The following is an 8,415-nucleotide window of genomic DNA, read 5'->3' on the forward strand; positions in this document are numbered from 1 at the left end:
GCTGACTACCTCCTCCTTTCATACCCCACCCTCTCTAGAACGTACATTTGACGGAATGTTTCAGGAATCGCACGTGCAACATGTCTACCTTTCCTATGATAAACATTTGTCTCGTCTTTACGACAAAAATACCTTTTTTGCGGGCGGACCCGCTTCGCATCCTTCATCGCAGTTCCTTGCAGACGACTTCATCATCATCATCATCATCGTCATCCGTCATCCGTCATCATCAATCATCATCATCATCCAATCAATCATCATCATTTACCATCTGCTCTTTTTTACTTCCGGAATCCATCATTAATTTGAAATCGATGATAAAGCATATTTTCGCTCTGAAAAACAGTTAATGGTTGCACCCAAAGAACGTGTCATCAAAGGCGCCGATATATCGATAGGATATTTTCTTTTCTACTAAAACATTTTGTCTTTTCTCACAGATGCAATCTGTTTGTGGTTTCTTAGTGATGGATTACCCGGCTGTGCGCTACAGAGTGCTTTTCGTGGATTAAAATTTGTTCACGCGTGTGTCGATTAATTAATAAACGATCTGTAAGATCACTAAAGGTCTATTCAGTGCAACATTAGTTTTTTTTTGCTCTCAAGTAGCAGGGTTGAGTATACGAAAACAATTCCAAGACTGATTGAATAATCCCGATATCTTCGGTCTTGCAAACATTCAGAACGAAAGGTCAGAAACTATCATCATGAACCTCAATAGATAACCCGAACTTCTAAAGGTCAAAACTCGTAGCAGACCTGAGACAGTTTCTTTATTCGTCTGCAGTCGTGGCTTCACAATTAACCTCTTTCTGTTCAGTTGTGTTTGTAAAATTCTATTTCGAGAGCATAGTGGGGGTAAGGGAAGGGACATTTAACTCAGATTTCGGTAAATGCAAACTTGTAATGAGCTTACCCAGTCATTTGACACATTAATTTTAGAAATGAAGGATCATTCTGCCTGGTAGAACTACGAACTGACTGATTTTTATATTGCCTTTCGCGTTTAATTACGAAAGAAATATAGATATCGTCAGTGAGACAGAGAGAGAGAGAAGAAAAGGGCATTGAACCAGCGCGCTGTTAGTTCGGAGGCCAACGCTTTAACCACCCGGGTATCCGCTTCCCCCTTTCCCCAGCTTTTATCTTTTTGGGGATCAAGAGAAGCGTAGAGGGGATAATTGCCAGAGACCTGTTAAAACTTTTGCCCCACACTCACTCCTCCGGACGTGACGTATGATGCACCCTCCTACCCACAGCTGGACACCGCCCTGTGCAATCAGGATTGCAGGGACAGCTTGAGCTGGATTTGTTGACCCCAATACAAGGACAAAAGTACTCACCTGCCTTTGACCTCCGGAACACTATGGCCGACGCAGTTCCAGCCCAGGAAGAAGAGAGCGAGTCACCAAAAACAGTCCAGAAAAGGCAACATGGGTGTGTCATACTCGTCCACCCGTTTTGTCCTGTCCTTCCATCTTTTGCACGAGAGTGTGCCAGCAACGTTGCCTGGTGATAGCGGACCAGACACAGCCTACCTTCTGTCAAAGTCTACCTGCACATGCACTTCGTTACACATTAAACCCTCGCCATAGGTCAAAGTGTTGTTCATCCGATTTGTCGACCTCGGTGGTAATCATCGTAAACGCGAGTGACCCAAGAACAAAAACCTGCACGTAGGACACAGGACTTGAAGGGGGATGTGGAGGGATGCTTACAAGGAGGTTGGGCTGGGGGTAGATATTTCGGTTTGTAATTGGTTTGTAAGAGATCGTTATCAAAAACTTTAAGCATATCTGTAGAGGTCATTATGTCTGCTATCAACGGGAACATGACGAGCTGATTGGTCAGATTTGACTATTCTCTTCACGATCTGAACGTTTTGATTGGTCGAACTAGTCCCGCGCCTCTCTCGTCTGTTCGTCCTTAAGACACGAAAGTCAGTTGATAACCCACTTCTCCACTTGTCATCCCTGCTCACTGCTCGCATTATTAACACATTTAAAAACCGGTCTACATGCTCTCTCCACCCACAGTCTGCTTTTAAAAAAATAATAAAAATGATGTCTAATGTGTGCTTTGCTGCTACGAGCAAAAGAAATTCGTGTACGTGAGAGATTATTCGTACAAAGTAAAGTTGAGCGGGAGCAGGATCATGCTCAGGTGCTCACGGCTCAACTCTCTGTAAAAAGATAATTGTCCAGAAACTGTGCTGGAAAAAATTAGCTGTAATTCCGTATTCGGTTCTTTCTAAAGGGCAACGACTGCTTGATCAAGCTTTGGCATCACCGGACCAGTTCTGTCGAGAAGTCAGGCTTTGTACATGGATCCGCCTTGTTATACCACGTGGTACCAGTCCTTCCACTAGCTCAGGCTTTTACAACATAAGCCTGTCTTTTTTTAAAACCCTTTCTGTTGAGGGTGATGTTTGATTGCGTGTATCTAGAGAACGGGAGGGATTATTCATCTGGATTAATAGTATTTTGCACTGAGCTTTACCCAGTCATTAGAATCTTGCTAAAGAACAGGCTGGTTTCAGACCTGAAAGGAACTGTCGCATCCTGAAAGAAAAATATCGATAACACTAGCAAGATCTCATCCACAACTTCGACTTTAACAAAGCATTTGAAAGAGTCTGGCACAACGAGTTGTGGCGTGTGATGTGAAATTCACCATCAAAGAAGGCCTCATTGAAGTAAAGCCTTGCCTTTTGTAACCGTCTATGGAGTCATGTACCCGACAGCTGGGTGGACTGAGTGAAGATCGCCGCGCTGCACGTGTTCGAATGTCAGTCTTGTAATCACTCGACTATCCGCTTTCCTTGAAATGTCTGGATTTTTTTTTTCTTATCTTATAAGGGCATGAGAATCATATTTCCAAAAGCTTTAATAATAACATTTACAGAATCTTCTTTATGTTTCGACTTATTGTGGGCATTGTACAATTTGCTGACAGTATTGGTTGTTTGTTTCCTTTGTTTTTATTACTTGTGTGAACCTTGGTACGGTTCTTTATAGTGTTGTATTATGTTATGTCAAGAATTAATAAAATCTTCTTTAGGAAGGACACATCATATGATAGCTGATCTGAAACTTTAGGAACACAGGTAAAGAACACAAATGTAATTAAAAGGATCTTTTTACAGGCTTGATAGAGAAGCAGACGGCCTTATGTTGCCAGAGTTCAGACTCTTGAGACATCAAAGAAAGAACACACTGCCCTGGGGAGAGAGGTCGCCGGATGTGTGATCAACTTCTAGGGCAGATGGACCCATCGAGACGGATTTTTTCTGAATGGCTGGACATAGAGAAAACATCCGAGGTCATTTTACAGCTGGTATCACGATGGAAAAATAGTCTGTCTCCTCTTCCTGTCCCCTGAGGCGTGGTTACGGCAAGTCATTGTTCAGTGGGGTGTGGTTGTGTTTGAGCTTGCTAATTAACGGTGCTTTGGTGGACGATGGTAACGTGTTCGTCCAATGACATTCCTGGCTGTAAGTCACGTGTGTGAATGTATGAATATTAAGTAAGGGAACAAAAACTTCTCAGGCACATCCTCACTGCAAACGGACCACATAGTCGCACCTCTTCAAGGCGGTTCGACACGCCTTCAGCTTTCTTTCAACACCAAGGGATTTGTCTTCCAGACCGAGAGTTGAACCAGAAAGACGAAGACTCCGGAGAGAATTGGTATGCTTGTGGGAGCCTTTTTAGATAAGTCATGTGTGTGTGTTTATTAAATTCTGTTCTTCTTGTACTCACACGTCGTTAATTTTTTATTTCGGAGTAGAACAGTGGTGTTAAAAGACCATCACACGTGTTTTATTCAGCTTCGTGTGGGAACCTCTTTAGATGAAGACAACGAGGTGTTCGTGTGTGTGTTACATCACCAGTCGTGTTCGTCCGTCTCACACCGTGTGAGGTGCATCCCCGTGCACCAGTACTCGTGTTGTACCTCCCTCACCGCGTGAAGTGCGATACGAGTGCACTCACGCGAGCTTGTTTGCCATCTCGTTTGGAAACCCGACAAGATAACTGTTTACACTTTTCTTTCCCCACAGGCAGATAAGAGATGCGCAAAATCAACAGCCACGAGGTCTGGTAATTGCGTCATTTCTTCCCTACCCTTGTCCCTGTAATTCCCTCCCTACCTCCTCTTTCCCCCCCCCCCTCTTCGTTTTTCTCCTCTCTCTATCCCCATACCCATGCTAAACAGCTTAGCGAGGTGCACAGATATCAAATGTTTGTCCTTTTACATTTGGCACAAGTCATGTCGTCTTTGATAACACACTCCTTCCCTCGCTCGCTCGGTCGCCCATGGCATCGGCATGTTAATGTTTTTTTAAGTATTCCATGGCAGTTGAGCTCAAAGGCCAAGAGAACGAAAGAGAGAAGGAGAGATAAGGATTTATTTGCTGTGCTCTGAAGTCCAGTCGTGATAGTGGAAGCACTTAACGCGTTAAGACAACAAAAGAATTCTTGCAGCTTTTGAAATGAAATCCGGATGAACTTTCCTCAAAGTAAAGGCCTGCATGTTTACCTCAAAACCCTCCAAATGTGGAAAAACATAAGATCAATAGTCATGTTGAAATGCATTTTGAATACAAGTGCACTTGCACATCCAGAGACAACAAGCCACTGAATGTGTGCCATTGCTTTCAGTCTTCCACGAGGCGACATTGAATGGAGGATTTTTATCATTAGTCTATATGGTACAAAGCAAAAAGGACAGGGATGTAGTTCTGCTAGGAGTTTCGGTTAACCAAAAATAGTTAATTAGCACTGGAAGCTTGCTTTAAAATCATTCTAATAAGACATCTACAAGAAAATACCAGACTTGTTTCCATCTAAAGCATGGTGTATCTATAATTGACATATGGATCGGCAAAGAATCTCTTCGTTCTCAAATCAGGCATCCGTCGTCGAGTTTGCTTTACAGGCTGGCAAGTATGTATACACAAAGGCTTAGCAGCATCTTTGCCTCAGAGAGTACATCAAAGTGCAGGAAGAAAGGAACCAGTATCAAAGGGAGCTAACAATGGTGTCATGGACTGCATGGGGGGAGCCTCGCATGTAGCAGCCTTCATGTGTCCTTCGTAAAAACTCCCCAGCTACTCGTTTTTACTCTGAAAATTGTGGGTTCTTGTAGGAAAAGGATATAGGACTGCTTACTCACCTCATCTGGTTTTATACAAGAACACATTTAAACTCTTGCGTTTTATATCTATACAATATCTCGATTACCGCCCCCTTTCAGTTACGACCAAACATTTTTCACGGACGTATTTCGCTATATAAAGGTCATCTCTATTATGAGCATACTTCATTACTTTGTGTTTTTTATTTATTTTTTGGTTGTTGTTGTTTTTTGGTTTTTTTTTTTGGTTTTGTTTTTTTGTGCAAAAGTAAGACTTGCTCTAAGGGTTACCTGTCATTTCGGCCCAAACCATATCCCTCAAATCATAGCTACGATATCGTCCCAACACCGAAAGTCGAATCCACCCAGGCCAAAAAAAAAAAAAAATGAATCGATCTTCGATGACAGGAGAAGATATTAATGTAAAACATTATTAACAGAGCCATGTGTTGTTCGAACACGTTCTGCCCCCATCTTGCTATATTTAGTGGCCGCTCGGCAATACACATTGAAACAACAAATCACACAATGGCGCCTAACACAATTTTTTTAAAGCATGTTTAAACGCCTTTGTCGTTAATATGCTGAGTTTCGGTTAATGTGAAACAGCTGTTACTTCTCTGGCATTCATTTATCCTGGGACTGGTCGATTATACTTTCGGTTGTGGACGATGTTATCTAACGTAGGACATGTGGTCATGTTGGGGTCGATATGGCCGGGGCGAGATGGTTTTTGGTTGAAATGATCGCTCCCTCTCCCTGTTGAATATTTAAATAAATTAAATGAAATTCAATATTTGATGTCATGGTTCGTGGAGTAAAATACAGACAAAATTTTACTCCCAACTAAGACACTTCTCAATGACATCGATGGTGTGGATTTTAGTGGATTTTAGAAAATTAGTGGATTTAGAAAATAATAGGGTGTTACTGTTTTATATATATATATAACAAATAAACGCCAGTTTCGTGGGTGTGTGCAATGAATACAGTTGGATGTCCACAGTGAATATATTGCAGTTGTGGGTTAAGATGTGTGTGGATGTTTGTACATAATATTATATCTACATACGGCCACAAATACCTGTCCTATCTCGGTATAGTGTAGGCTGGTGTAAGGTATAGAGGGAGAGGAGATGGACACCGCCCTCACATAATTTTGGCCCCTAAAATAATGAGGTCTGTCAATCCCCAATCTTCAATCCCCAACGACCTAAAAAAAGTTCGAGGGACGATTTTTTTTTTTTTTTTACATGACTTGACATTTTTTTAAGGGAGAGAGAGATAGAAATTTGTTTTATTCGTTCGTTTCAACATATTTATTTTTTTTAGAGAAAATTGAAAGAAAAAAAAGAAAATGCTTATGTTGCAATAATTTTGTGTAAGACCTTTGCCGACCGGACTACCTGGAGAAAATGAAAAATGTACATCTACACCATGAGCTAAGCTCAGCTGATGGCACACATGCAGTTTACCTGTCGGCAAACTGCTTCCAAGCCTCGTCATGTTGTTCTGACTACTACCAGACATTTAGAAACTGTAAACATGTGAATTTCGACACCTTGTGAGCAACAGTTGCGAAAACAAAGTGAGAAGCTGATGGGCTCCCTGTCACAAGAACTGTCGAATTTCATTATTTCCGAGAAACTTATATTTTCTTTGCTGAATTGAATTCGGATTCCATGTCTGCTTTTTTAAACCAAAAAATCAGGATTAGCAAACAAGAAATTACATTTTTAAAATGCTAGCCATTAGGCCTTCCAGATCTTTCTGATAACCAAGGCTAGCTAAGAAGGAGGAATCATTGATTTACTTCAATATTTTTTTAAACGTTTTATGTACTTTGATCAAGTACTTTTGTTTAATGTTCCCGTGTTGACTTAAGTTTTTGTTTGAAGATCGGAGGTGTCTTGGAGTGGAATTTCATTCTCCTTCTCGTTTAGGGAAAATATTCATCATTGATCTGAGTTGGGTTAGGAGAGGGACGGATGGAGAGCCAGTGGAGGAGGAGGTGGAGGTGGCTGTGGCAGACAAGTGCTTTTTGTACTTACATCCGAGTCGCTGGCTGAGACTACTTCTCTGCATCAGATGAGATGCGGTGTAGACTGGCATCCAGTTTCCCTCCTACATGATGTCGTTAAGTACAATCTTGATCGACTACTTTACGGTCTTGCAGCTTCTGGTCTCAATGATTCGATCGGTGGCACTTGCGAAAGATGAAGAAAGCTCGTGACATTTGCAAAAACTAAAAACAAACAAAACAAACAAAAAACTGATATACCTCTAAATGTATATATGCATAATACAATAAAAATTTCCCTTGTGTACTATACTCCTTCGCACTTATATGAATCAATCCATAGTAAGGAATAATTCTGGACCTTGGGTTATGCCGTGATGCCAGTGCCACGTGTGGTGTCACAAATTATTTTGTCATTGCCTGGCCAGTGCATGTGACACCAAATAATCCATTTTGCTATTACTGGGTTAGTTTGTGGCTCCAGATCATGCCAATGGCCAGCATACAGCACTTGCGAATAATAACTTTGCCTCGTCAACAATGAGCCAGTTGTTTGTTCCTGTGTCTGTGTGTGAGAGAGAGATGGTATGAGAGAAAAAAACACAATTATTTTTGGCCTGGTCCACTCAATAAACAAGTTGCTCGACAGTATTAAGTCTTCTTGAAGCGGGAGCTCATGGCGTCTGCAGCAGCAGCAGCTCTAGTACCTTGGCTTCGCTCTCCTACATCCCCACAATCATCTCCTTTTGCCATGAATCGATCAGGAGAGAAAACATTGATATCTCTCGTGAATATCCGTGTGTGCACATGATGTGAGACTTAAGCCCAGTCTCCACTTTATCATCCATTTATTTCTGGTTAACGCCATGACACTCTTCATCTCCATGTTTTGTTTCTACAGTGCTTGCCACGTGCTTCTGTGATTTTTATTAGGAATTGTTTTAAATGACTTTAATATACTTGTATAGTGGTTATTACTGCATGATACATAAGAGCGACACATTTTGTGTTAAGTGGGGGTGATAACGGGTTTAATGTACTGAGTAGGCCTAATTTTTTGTTTTAAATTGAAATACAGGCAATGTTCCTGGAAAAAACGGTATTTTCTTCTCTCCCATATCCTAACACACTTTCTCTCTATTTCTCCCCCTCTCTTTCAGTTGCACACACACAACGCCTTTTCTCTTCTACCCAACCCACAGCACAATCGCACTCAGTCTATCTCTATGCATGTATCAATATCACTCTCTCTCACACAC

The 8,415-nt window shown here is 41.5% G+C and overlaps 1 protein-coding gene across 1 annotated transcript in view; it reads right to left on the bottom strand.

Annotated features, from left to right (window-relative positions):
• LOC112559824 (nuclear receptor subfamily 1 group D member 1-like) overlaps positions 1-2,002 on the bottom strand; it is a 44,712-nt gene extending 42,710 nt beyond the window's left edge. The window contains exon 1 of the mRNA XM_025231268.1: positions 1,344-2,002. The gene's annotated coding sequence lies outside the window, so the exon portion shown is untranslated. The remainder of the gene's footprint in view (positions 1-1,343) is intronic.
• Positions 2,003-8,415: the final 6,413 nt, after the last annotated feature.

Source organism: Pomacea canaliculata, linkage group LG3, assembly GCF_003073045.1.
Source record: "Pomacea canaliculata isolate SZHN2017 linkage group LG3, ASM307304v1, whole genome shotgun sequence".
Classification (NCBI taxonomy): Eukaryota; Metazoa; Mollusca; class Gastropoda; order Architaenioglossa; family Ampullariidae; genus Pomacea; species Pomacea canaliculata.